This window comes from Phacochoerus africanus, chromosome 3 (genome assembly GCF_016906955.1).
Source record: "Phacochoerus africanus isolate WHEZ1 chromosome 3, ROS_Pafr_v1, whole genome shotgun sequence".
NCBI lineage: Eukaryota > Metazoa > Chordata > Mammalia > Artiodactyla > Suidae > Phacochoerus > Phacochoerus africanus.
The window spans coordinates 148,977,713-148,991,679 of NC_062546.1; the positions used below are offsets into that span (position 1 = coordinate 148,977,713).

Sequence of the window (13,967 nt, forward strand, 5' to 3'; positions counted from 1 at the left end):
TCTACAAATTATGAATTATGAAGCATCTCACCTGTGCCCTCAGGAATCTAAAAAGTTATGTGCATGTAAACCTCACCTGTGAGGGACGATTGTGATGCTATCTGCCTAGTACCTCTCTCTTTTCTAGGGCAACTTCTGCCACTCCAACCAGGTATCCACCTGGGAGTTGACGGAGCCTTCAATGACTACGCCCCTGTCACAGCTGATGGGTCCAGGGATGGACCCCAAATGGACCAACTGGAAAACTTCCCCAATCTTCTCCAAAGTGGAACTTAGGAATAGTTCTTTCTGGAGGGGGTTTCTGAGAAGCTTAGGCCCTGGCAGAGGCCACCGTGACCTCTTTATAAGGAAAGCCCGGCTGCAGTCACTGGGTGCTCAATGCTGCAGTGATATAGTTCTGCCTGTCTGGCTTGAGGGACCACCTGGGTGCTTGCTGCAGCCAGTTCCTGGAGGGATAAGGTGGCTTCAGGTGGCACAATCAGTGGGGCAGATCTCCTTTTTGGTTCCTCCCTTCCTGGGAGGAACTTTGGGCTCATGTGTAGAGGAAGATTTATCTAGGACCTTGCACCCTACGTAATCCTGTCCCCTCACGGGTGAGTTACTGTTCAAGGAGAGAAGGAGCTTTCGTGGGAGAGATGCTGAGCACAGTCTAGTGCACACTGACATATCCCAGACAACAGGATCCAGGGACCTTTGGCTTTTGAGGGGGTTATCAAAATAACCAGCCTTTGCTCTCACATGTAACTCCTCAGAGAAACAGAGGAAAGCTGTTTTCAGGGAGATCATTGACGGTGTGAAAGATATTTCAGGCAGAAGCATACATTTCCTCATGATTTTTTAGGGAGAGAAGGTTGCATGATTTTTCTTATTGGAGCAACAAAGAGAAAGCCTTTCTCTCTCTTCTCCTTCTTTTCTGAATTCTAGGGCTTTCCTCTCGGTGGTGAGGGCAAAAGTGCAAAATATGCTTCCTTAAAATCCACTTCAGGGTTGGATTGGGGTTGTTTGACAAATGCAAGCCTGGTGGTGAGGATGGCCACCTGTTCCTGCAGAAATCATCGTAAAGCTTGGTTTTCACAGAACTCTTTGTGTCTCCAGAAAGGCCTGAGATGAATTATAATGCATGTTAGGAAAACAAATCTAGTAGAGACAGGAATGGGATCATTCAGCACTAGAGTTTTTTGGGATTGACTTACTCTTTGGAGGGAAAAAAGTACTTTTAGATCCTACAAACCTATCTCTTGAGGTTGTTTTTCCAGAATGCTGAAGGTAGAGAAAGAACACTTGATGAGACAGTAGGGCTGGGTTACCTTATGACCTATGTAACCTTAAAAACAAACAAACCAAAACACTCGCAGCAGAGTCGGTTGAAGTCTGAACTCATCTATTAAGGAAGTTAACCATGGTTACAAAAGGGCTCATAATCTGACTGTAAGGATAGGGCCAAGCCAGGACCAGAAAAAAACTAAGACAAAAAGGGTTCCATGTTGTTTTGAAAGAGAATATTACAAATTCAGCATGCCTACCTATACATCTCTGTTTCTTTCTTTGTGCACTATAATTAATTGGGCATTTCTCTGTACCTCAGTTTCATCATCTATAAGATATGAAAAATAAAAGTAGGGGTTTTGTGAGGATTGATCGAGCTTATTACAGGTAAGGCACAGAAAATAGACCTAGCACATGGTTAAATGTACATGAAATGTTTGTTTTTTTCCAGGTGACCATCAAACTGTGGGGACCGAGCAGGTACTGAGCAGAAGAGTCCAAAAAATAGGACCTCAGTAGCAAGAAGCTGCCTGACCCATAACTAGGAGGTAGCCACTGAAATAAGAGCTATGAAAGAGCTTTGAATCAGCAAGAATGCTGCAGCTATAATAGCACTGCCCTGAGCAAAGAGCAATATTTAGAAGCATATAATGATTGGTATCAGGTTATCCTACAGTAAGCCTAGAAAATGTATTTTAAAGTCCATCCACCTGGAGATGCTTAACAGCAGAATAGTATTTAAGTCTTTTATCCCAGGATAGGTTGAAAAAAGCCTGCCCTTCTGTAAGTTCTCACCAGCCCTTCTCACATTTTCTCCCTTCATGGCTGTATGGATTTAATTATAGTGACTCTAAAGAAGTACCTGTAGGCGCTGCTCTGGGCCACCTTCAAGGGCCGACTGGGAGGCCAGCTGCCTGGTCCCCAACCCAGGGATATGAGGTAAAATCTACTTTGAGCTTGGATCCCTTCCACAATGGTGGTCTTGAAGAAAGAATTCTAGGGTTTTCTCTGTTATAGTGACTAACACATTTTCAATTTTTATTAAAATTTTGTTTCCACCCTAATTCCTTGAAGTCCCAACCAAACGTTTGAGGGCCTGAATGGAAACATCAGCCTGTATTACTTGACTGTCTTAGAATAGCCTCTGTGGCTTTTCTTGTTCATGATGCTGAGTTTAATGTCTTGGTTTTATGTATATGAGAGTCTAATGCAAAGATAGCAAAGTCTGCACAGATATGGTGTTACTGGCTATGGATGTTCTGATGCCTGGCTAAGGTAGTGTCCATGAACTGCTTCTAGGGAAACAATAAACAGAAATAGAATCACTATCCCATCAACGAGCAGCATTCCTCAGAAGGAGAAGAGTACAGGATAGCCCCACTAGCTCGGGTAATGAAAGGACTGTGTTTGAAGGGATAGAGCACAACCCACAGATGGCTGGGTTCAAATCGTGTTACATGCATGCCACAATATGCCCAACAATAAAAAAATTAATGGAGCATTTGACCGGCTGACCTCCGGACACCCAGCACAGCACCTCACCATCCACATTACCTCCCCACCAACTCCCAGCCCCTCCACAGGGCCTCTCCCACCACCGACTGGCTGGCTCACTGGGATACAACAGGATGGCTTGGACCAGGCTTTGTTGATAAGGCTGAACCGGAGGGAGATTTTCCCAGCCCTTCTGCCTCTCGCCTGGGCAAATGAATAAGCTGCTGGTGTCACTAACAGAGTCCAGGTCAGGCACACACACAAACATTATTATATCCTGAAATTACTTTTAAATTACGGTCTTTCTGCTTTTTACAATTTTCCTAGAAATGTGGCTCAGCAAATCCTTGCGTGGAGCAAGGATGGCACCCAGTGGCCAAAGTGTTTCATCTCAGATCCTGTTTTTGCAAAGATTTTCTGTTGCTTTTCTCTTTGGAAACAATGCCTGGCCACAAGATCTTTTTCTAAAACTGAAGCTGAAGCTCCAAGTTACCTGAATATCCCTTTCAGTTAAAGTGCACAATGCATAAGCACACGTGTGCACACACATGCACACACACACACACACACTCTCTCTCTCTCTGAGGCAGTATAAAGAGATTAATTCAGAATAATAATTTCTAAAAATCCTCAAAGAGTTACCTTAAGTGTCTTCTGTTAAATTCATCACATTGCAGATATGCAGATTACTATCCATAATGTCCCTGATATCATACATCACACTAGGAAATATGATCTAAACATAAGCCCGGTCTCACATTCTTCACAGTATATCTTCCCCCAAATTGTCTCCAGTTCATGAGTTCTCATGCCTTAAACATAAGACTTTATCTCCTGACAAGTGCTTTATCATTAAACTGATGTTTGCAATCTCATATCCTTGTTATCTTTCTTACAAGGTACTTGGCAGGCCTGGAGAGCACGGGATAATAAAGTGAGACTGCTCTTTTTCCTTTGAGCTTTCCAGATGTCGAGAGATTTCTATACAGCTAGATAGCCAATCAGACAGTAAGGAAGACAAGCAAGATGTCAGAATAATGGATCATATACCCTCTTGCTAAGAATGATGCAATATCTTCATAATATTTGCTGTTTCCAATTTCCTCAGGTTTCTAAGCAGTCTGAAACCCCAGGGCAAGAAGTCACACGGATGGCACAACCACAGTACAAAAAGAAGCTTCTAATAAAACAGTTAATAATAAAAATATATTGATTGCCCCCCCAAAACCATGAAATGTCTCTTTTTAAATGTCTATGTTAAGTGTAGCCTCAGATTCTGTTTTTCTCAGACATCATCACCATTTATCCTTATCTGGTCTCCTACCTGTCAAAATGCCATGAAGCTTCCAAGATAACAGTTAAATCAAAAGAAGTGACTTTGGGATAAAATTCCATGATAATTGCTTACAATTTTCTACTCAGGCACTGGAAGAGAAGCACTGTCCTCAAAGTCAAAACAAAACACTGGAGAGGAAAAATCAAAGCCAAATACATGCATTGATCTTACCAGAGCTTTGGTTCTTGCTACCTTATATGTAAAATGAAGCTGTAATAACCCTGCCTTTGCCAAGAGGGCACGAGGTTCCAGTGAGATAATGGGTATGATAATGGGTATACACTGCTAAGTCATTATTTAAGACATTACTACTTAAACATTTATAGGTAGCACCAGCATATAGTTTTTACTGATAAGATTGAGACTCTTGTCTTACCTAAGCTAATCATGAGTATTATTGTATTATACTTCCCTTCAAATATAACAGAGCTATGGTGGGCTTTGGAAATCACTTCTAACATGCCACTGAATCTTCCAAACACCCCAATTTTTTTTTCCTAAATTTTTTTTTGCTTTTTTAGGGCCACACCCATGGCATGTGGAAGTTCCCAGGCTAGGGGTCGAATCAGAACTACAACTTCCAGCCTACACCACAGCCACAGCAATGCCAGATCTGAGCCATGTCTGAGACCCACACCACAGCTCACAGCAACGCTGGATCCCCGACCAACTGAGCTAGGCCAGGGATCGAATCTACACCCTCATGGATACTAGTCTGATTCATTTCTGCTGTGCCACAACGGGAACTCAACAAATTTTTAAACACAGCTTAAAATTTTAAACATAGCTTAAATCGAAACACAGCTTTGGGTAAATTATAAGGACCCCAAGATGTTCTGTCAACTTTATGTTGCTTTGTGTTTTATTTTCTCCTTCCCTCCTAGTGGTAAATTTTATAGGCTTGTAAAATTACAGCGTTTTATAGCTGGAGATGGCTTTGTTTTTCAGATGAGGAAACCCGAGTGTTAGACATTTTAAATGAACTAAGAGGTCTGATGGCTGCTTTGTCTGTTTACATGTTTGCTCTTTCTTGTCTAACTGTGCCTGTGGCCTGGCCTTACAAAGACTGCCTTAAAAGGGGCAGCTCTTGGGACAACATTGTAAATCAACTATATTTTAATTTAAAACATTTAAAAATACATTTTTAAAAAGGGCAGCTCTGCGTGCAGAAAACCCTTAGATCGGACACTCTCTCCTAACTTCATAGTTTAGATGGTGACTAAGAACCAACAATCATGATTTGGACACACTTTTAAAAATATTTTGAATAGATTCATTTTCATCTGAGAGAAAAACATACTAAATTACCAAAGCAGTACATAATTTCAAAATTAGGTAGAAGGAGGGGTGTCTTGTGGTGAAGTGGGTTAGGGATCTGGCATTGACACTGCAGTGGCTCGGGTCACTGCTGTGGCTCGGTTTCCACCCCTGGCCTGGGAACTTCACAGGTCCTATAAAAACAAAAACAAAAACAAAAACAAAAACAAAAACAAAAAACAGGTAGAGGGGACAGAACATGGGACCATACAAATAGAAAGAATCAGATAGAAATCTTTAGATTCAAGAAAATATATAACGGTTAAAAAAATTAAGTCAGTAGGGTAGTAGGACACATGAGTGAAGAATTTCATTTATTATTAAAGAAACTGCTGGGTGTTCCCATTGAGGTGCAGCAGAAACGAACCTGACTAGTATCCATGAAGATGTGGGCTTGCTCTCTGGCCTCACTCATTGGGTTGGGGATCTGCTGTTGCTATGGCTGTGGTGTAGGTCGCAGATGTAGCTCCAATTCAACCACTAGCCTGGAAACTTCCACATACCATGGGTGCAACCCTAAAAAGCCAAAAAAAAAAAAAAAAAAGAAGCTGCTGAACCAATTAAGAATTAATGGCAAGAGGCGTTTGCCCTGCTGTGGAGTAGGGAAGGACAGGCCTTATCTTTACTGAATACTCCAAGAGAACATCTTAAACAAAGATCCCTTTATTTTCAGGTAGTTTATGCCTCATAGTAAACACAGGAAACTAACAATCAAGAACTTAAAACAAGGGGATTTGCAGGAGACAGGATTTGCAGACACTCTCATTGTCATAGATCCTGCTTCAAAATTCTGCTCATTTCTACCAACAAAACTGCAAACAGTGCAATGAATTTGGTTACTTGGTAAAAATTTCTCCAGCCCCCAGCAGCAAGGCACGGCTTTAGGGGATTGAAGGGTTACAAAAATGAATTAGACAGAGGTTCTCCCCTAAAAATGCTCTTTAACCAGATGATTAGACAGGTGCACAAAGATTTATATCACAAGGCTGCCATCGATAAGTACAATGAAAGAATGCCTGAAGGACAGTTAGAAACGACCTCATGAGAGGGGAGTGATTGAGCAGGATCAGATAGATTGTTAGGACTTTAAATTATGCAGAGACAGGAAGAGGGATGGGAACAAAGACAGGGAAGGGCAGAGTGTGGACAGAAAATATCAATTAGAACTTGTGCGAAGGGTGGGTGAGTGGGCACGTGAGAAACAAGCTGAAAAAGTGAACTAGAGGTTAGAACTCAGAGCACTTTTAATGTCCATTGAAAGAACTGGAAATGATGGACTCTAAAGATTTATACAGAAGATGCTAAGGTTTGTGAGAAGGAAACTGGCACCAACAGAAGAGCACTGTTAAATCTGGCAGCTGTGCACAGGATGGATGGAGGATTGGAGGAGGCAGGGGGCCAGACAGGAGAGCACTGAGCAGCCACAGTCTGCGTGAGAGAAAAGGAAAATCTGAACTATGGTGACTGGGAGGATGAGAGCCGATCCGAGGTCAGAGTGGCGGCGACAGCGCGTGGGAGTGGGGGTTGTGAGGACTCAGAGATAACTGCACAATCACATCCACAGTGTGCATCTGGAGGAGGGTGAAGGGAGCATGACAGTCAGGAGTTCATAGCTTCCATGTAAACTGAAGAGAGAGCAGAGAGCAAACCAACCACATGGTGGCTAACCCACATATCACTGAGATGAGGGGCCATCAGTTCTTCATTTCCGGTTCCATCTCTGTAGTTGCAGGCAGCTCTAACTAAACGACACCTAGAAGGAAGGGAGAGATCCAGGCCCAGATGACCTAGTGTTCTGGAAGGTTCTCACGCCTTTGGCCTTTACAGTTCCCTTCACCATTCAGGGGTCAGGGCTCTAACTGGCCACATAATCGCCCTCCTCTCCTGTTTTCCCTGCACCTTCCAGAACTCACTGCTCTGAAACCAAAACTGAACAGCCTTGCTCCCTCAGGCACAGACACCCTGGGCCTTCCAGTGCGAAATGCAGAGAACCCACTGTGTTAATGGGTGCAAGCAAGAACTTGGGAGACTCTCCTCCCAGGGAAAGCAGAAGTTCATAGTGCCCTTGGGGAAACAGCATCCCTGTTTCGTTTTCAAATAGAAAGAAGTGACAAATAGTGGCTATTTAAGTTGATCTGAGTGGAGGTCAGGGTTACCACAGGCTGCATTTGGCCAGGTGGGTCCTTGAAGAGCCCTCCACTCACAGCTCTTCATAGCTGAGCAGCAGCAAAGGCCAGCCCGGACTTGCAGCCCTGGTTCCCCTCCTCCCATCCCGGGGTATTTTCAACATGCAAGAATGACAAAGTACAACCATCTTTCTTCTGATGTGGCATTTGATTAAGACACAATTCATAAAGAGAACCCCACATTAACATGCGGACACTTGAACACAAAGCACCCCGCATATTTATGGGCTTGTCCTAAGCAGCGCAGGCTGCCCGGCTCAGTCTGCTGCCTTAGGAGCAGAAGATGCCCTTTAGGATGCTGATTCAGCTCTTTACCCTGCAGTCAATTTCCTGCTGAAGGTTCAATAACTTTCCCTGAGGATAAAAAAACCTCAGATATTAAACTCGGCATAAATACAACTTAAAGTCAAAACAACCCCCTCAACTTCAGAGAGGGGGGGACCAGAGAGGAGACAGGGTAGGTTAGGTGTAAGATGATACCCAAATTCCATTTATAATGCTGTGAGGTCATCTTTTAAACAATCTTAGAGATAAGCTGGAGTGAACTGGAAAACCATTGCTGTGAGTTTCCAAAGGTAGCATTTTGGGAAGGCTGTGCACATGGAGGTTCCCAGGCTAGGGGGTCTAATCGGAGTTGTAACCACCGGCCTGCACCACAGCCACAGCACTGCGGGATTCGAGCCTCCTCTGTGACCTACACCACAGCTCACGGCAATGCTGCATCCTTAACCCACCGAGCAAGGCCAGGGATTGAACCTGAAACCTCATTGTTCCTAGTCTGATTCATTAACCACTGAGCCACGATGGGAACTCCCTTAATTTTTTTTTTAAAGCCTAGTATGAGACATCCATTGCTCAGCCTGTCCCCTGCCATCCATCACACAAGAGGAGGCTGTAAGATCCTATTTTTGATGTAGCCATTAGTATTTCCATATGTAAAGGCCACAGGGAGTACCTATTCCTTGGTATTTTATTTACTTTACCAGGATATTAATTTGTTAGGCAATAACATTGAAAACTTGAAATATGCAAGAGGTAGTCCAAACCCAAATACCCAACATGAGTTATTTGGGTTTAATTACTGAGGCAGTAAAATAGTGCTGTAAATGAGTTCATCTCTGATTGCAGCCATAACCTTTGCAGTTTGGAATTGAAAGAAGGGATGATAGAAAGTGGCAATATAACATGAGGACGTCCATGAGCTGATTTTAATTGGTAAACTGGCATATATGGTGATAACTGCTTGGTCTGTCCACCGCATTGGAATCCTAGGAAAGTGCATAAAATTACAGGAGCATATAATTGGTGTACTAAACTCATTTTCTTATGTTATCACAGCTGGCATCGTCAGGTTATTAAAGCCTTTAAACCAGTCATCTTCAAAGAGATCTAATTGTCAATATGGTCTTTATACATCATTCCTGTTAGCACAGAGCGGAAGAGATGTAAACAGGCACTAAAATCTGCACAAATCTTCCAGGCATACCTTTCTGGAACTTCCAAGTTCAAGGAAGATCAGTAAATGTTAGTGAGGACAAAAACCATTCTTTAGTTCCTGGTTTCCTCATTCAATGCACAGGGCAACCAACCCATAAAGGGTAAATTATTAACATTATAACCTGAATCAGAGAAATGAATTAAAAAGTTAATTCATTAGCCTGAGGAAGTTCTGTGATCTTTCTATGTAGAGGTGGCCCTATAAAAAAGACTGTTTCCCAAGGTATAAATGATATATCAGAATAACAAAAAATAGGCTTAGGTTCTTACACTCTTGGATGAGCAATCAAATGTTCTTTCACCCACTTATTCTGGTTAGACAAACCAGGGACACTCCTAGAAAAGTTTTCACTCTCTAACCACCATTAACCTACCCACTACCACACTCCCCTCAAGGAGATTTTTCCCCAATGGGAGAAACAGAGTTAATAGAACAAAACAAAACAAAACCAGAAACACCCTCCCCCTCTCTTATGGCATTCTAGAATGGGAAAAGAAATCCTCAAACAGGGAGGAGTGTGAAATAGGAAGACACGATATAAGGAAAGGTAATGTGGTACCAGCCTAGCATTAGTGACTATTGAAGAGTCACTAGAGGTTTATCATATATATGAAAACTGTGTTCCTTTAGGCCATACCACCTAGGAGTACAAAGAGTAGTGAACTGAACGTGATCAATGACATATCATACTCTCCAGTATTTGGAGTCTCCATCTCTCCTACTTATTTCTGGAAGTACTCAAAGCTTTTGTTCTTAAAATGTGATCACTTAGCCTGCAGTGAGTCCTTCAGCCTCTACTGGTCATATTGGTAGGAAGGTACCTTGCCTTTGGTCCATATTAATGCTTCCTCCATTGGGCTGCTGCTTCCTGTTGTGTGCTATGGACACTCTGGAAGCCCTGTGCTCTTGTTGGGGGCACTTAATGCACTGAAACCATACTAAGTCCAGGCCTTTTGTGCTCACTTTTTTTTTTTTTTTTTTTTTTTGCTAAGAATACAAATCCAGGGGAGGCTGGTGTAAGAAACAAATCCAAGAGACAAACTCCATGCTGAACTTGGAATCACTGAGACACTGAGGGCCATGGCCTCAACTCGCAAGAAGGATTCTTGACTCAGAAGGCCTCTTAGTCTCTTACTGGTCTTCTAGGCATGGCTGAATCCCAGGTGTGGTACAGCTGAGGCTGCAAGTGGAATCTGACCTGTATATATTTATTTGACCTCCAGATTCTTTCCACACTAGATGATGAATTCATTCCCCGCCCTCTCCCCCAAATTCTGGCTTAGACTCGGAATCACTGATCACTAGCTTGATCCCAGCTGGGTATAATCCAACACACAGAGACTCAGCCATTCTTTAACTCATGGATAACTCTGATTGCACATTTCAAATCTCTTTTTTCTCTCCCTCCCACTCTTTCTAAATATGTATTAGCTACAGTGTTAGGAGACTGTCACTGCACTTCTCCTGTGTGAAATTTCAGTAAATACTTTTTTCTATGTGCAGGATTATTTTAAGCCCACTATTTTTTAATGTTATTGCTGCAATTATAAGACATCAGCTACCAATTATGATAATGTTTTATTTACTTTATATATCAAGAAAAAAAGCCATTAGGTTAAAATTATCTACTATATCTCAATTACATTGTAATAAGATATTCACTAATATCTTACAGGATAAAATCTGGAATAAATCAGTTTAGTTAATAATCTTGGTAATTTTAAGATGAAATAACCCTTTGTTCTCAAATTTAAATACTTCATATTTTTAGTATGTTTGTGAGCTAACAATAGAAAAGCATAGCAAATTCCAAGACAATGGCGTTTTCCTTACTCTAAGCAAAGAATTAAGCCTGAACATAGGGCATCTTTTAGAGAGTAGATAGCTATTGATTTGGGCTGCTATAGCACTGGACATGCCCCATCATGTTCTTACAATCATATATGGTCTATTAAGAGCTTTGCTGCCTTTCTTCCTGCCTGCCCTTCCCTCTTTTAGCAGTTAAAACAATTATAAAACAGTAAAAATATAAAATATGAAACAGTAAAATAGTACAGAAAATTATTTCCATAAACAGAATTTCTAGTAACTAAATTGGATAAAACTTTTAAAGTTTAAAATATTTTTGAGGGAAATATTTATAAAATATGCATAAAGTATAAAAATAATTATAATTATGACATTTTTCACAGAACTAGAACAAACAATCCAAAAATTTATATGGAACCATGAAAGACCCAGAATTGCCAAAGCAATTCCGAGGAACAAAAACCAAGCAGGAGGCATAACTCTCCCCGACCTCAGGCAATATTACAAAGCCACAGTCATCAAGACAGTGTGGTATTGGTACCAAAAGAGACATACAGACCAATGGAACAGGATAGAGAACACAGAGATAAACACAGACACCTATGGTCAATTAATCTTTGACAAAGGAGGCAAGAACACAGAATGGGAAAGACAGTCTTTTCAGCAAGTATTGCTGGGAAACCTGGACAGCTGCATGCAAATCAATGAAACTAGAACACACCCTCACACCATGCACAAAAATAAACTCAAAATGGCTGAAAGACTTAAATATAAGACAAGACACCATCAAACTCCTGGAAGAGAACATAGGCAAAACATTCCCTGACATCAACCTTACAAATGTTTTCTCAGGTCAGTCTCCCAAAGCAACAGAAATAAAAGAAAAAATAAACCAATGGGACCTAATCAAACTGATAAGCTTTTGCACAACAAAGAAAACCAAAAAGAAAAAGACAACAGAATGGGAGAAAAATAGTTTCAAATGATGCAACTGACAACGGCTTAATCTCTAAAATATACAAACAATTTATATAACTCAACAGCAAAAAAAACCAACCCAATTGAAAAATGGGCGGAAGACCTGAATAGACAGTTCTCCAAAGAAGATATACCGATGGCCAACAAACACATGAAAAAATGCTCAACATCACTGATTATTAGAGAAATGCAAATCAAAACTACCACGAGATACCACCTCACACCAGTCAGAATGGCCATCATTAATAAGTCCACAAAGAACAAATGCTGGAGGGGGTGTGGAGAAAAGGGAACCCTCCTGCACTATTGGTGGGAATGTAAGCTGGTACAACCACTATGGATGTACCTTAGAAAACTATACATAAAATTACCATATGACCCAGCAATCCCAGTCTTGGGCATATAGCCGGACAAAACTTTCCTTGAAAAAGACACATGCACCCGCATGTTCATTGAAGCACTAGTCGTAATAGCCAAGACATGGAAACAACCTAAATGTCCATTGACAGATGATTGGATTAGGAAGATGTGGTATAAATACACAATGGAATACTACTCAGCCATAAAAAAGAACAAAAGAATGCCATTTGTAGCAACATGGATGGAACTAGAGACTCTTAGCCTGAGTGAAGTAAGTCAGAAAGAGAAAGACAAATACCAAATGATATCACTTATATCTGATATAATATATGGCACAAATGAACCTTTCCACAGAAAAGAAAATCATGGACTTGGAGAACAGATATGTGGTTGTCAAGGGGGAGGGAGTGGGATGGATTGGGAGCTTGGGGTTAATAGATGCAGACTATTGCCTTTGGAATGGATTAGCAATGAGATCCTGCTATGTACCACTGGGAACTATATCTAGTCACTTATGATAGAGCCTGATAATGTGAGAAAAAAGAATGTATACATGTATGTGTAATTGGGTCACCATGCTGTACAGTAGAAAATTGACAGAACACCAGCTATAATGGAAAAAAATAAAAGTCATTACATAAAAAAAGAAAAAAAATTATAATCATATTTTAAACTTTTTTTTTTCCCCCTGTGCTTGCAGCATGCAAAAGTTTCTGGGCCAGGGATGGAACCTGAGTCACAGCAGTGATCTGAGCCACAGCAGTGACAATCCTGGATCCTTAAACCACTAAGCCATGAGGGAACTCCTAACATTTTCTTAGTGAATAATTGTTTTGAGTTATAGAAAACTAATGCTTTTTGTTTTCATTTAGTCATTCATTCAATCATCCATCCCTTCAACAAGTACATATTGAGTGCTACTATGTTGTATGAATGTTGAAAGGCAGTAGAGTTAGAGCAGTGAACAAAAAGTGCCACCATTATGGGGCTCAAATTCTAGCTGATATGTAGAATGTTTCTCTACAACAAATGGGCCCTGACTGCTGTGGTTTGGATTGTACTGTATCCTTCCTCTGTTGTCAGCTGTCACCTCCAGCTGGCACTGTGGCTCTCATTCTGATCTGGGTCATTGGGCAGGTTTTTTCCTAAACATCTCTCCAAGCCAATAAGAAACCATTTCCCTGGATGGAGCCCAAGCAGCTCATCCCATGTCTGCTGAAGATGTGCTGCTCCCAGCCCTTTCTAGCAGTTTTCTCATCCATACTCTGAGTTTGGGCTTTTCCTCTGCATCTTTTTTTTTAAGTAGGTTGACCCACCTCTAATGATCTGATTCCATCATCTCTCTGGGCCATTTTTCTTGTGAAGATGAAATGCATATACATGCAAACTCTCAGAGAGGAGCCATCGTCAAGTGTTATTACATACAAATATGACAATACAAAACATTATTTTTCTTATGACTGTGTAACTTGCCTTATAATTCTCTGAACCTCTACAAATACTTAGACAACAAAACTTTCAAAAGGAAGGAAAATCAGGTTTCTCACACTTCCTGGTTTTGACTATGGCCACTCAGAATTGCAAGGAAGGGAGCAAGAATTCTGAGCTGCGTTGAAGGGAAGGGTGGTAACTAAGGGCAAAAAGAATGTCAGAGATAGAAGGGGGGTCAGGCTAGGTGGCAGTGAAGCGTGGTGCTTGAGAACTCCAATTCTGGGTCCAGACT

General features: G+C 41.4%; 1 protein-coding gene across 2 annotated transcripts in view; it reads right to left on the reverse strand.

The window, feature by feature from the left end:
* The window catches only part of PDE11A (phosphodiesterase 11A), a 424,697-nt gene that overhangs the window by 123,689 nt on the left and 287,041 nt on the right, over nt 1-13,967 (reverse strand). The gene's annotated exons all lie outside the window — the stretch shown is intronic.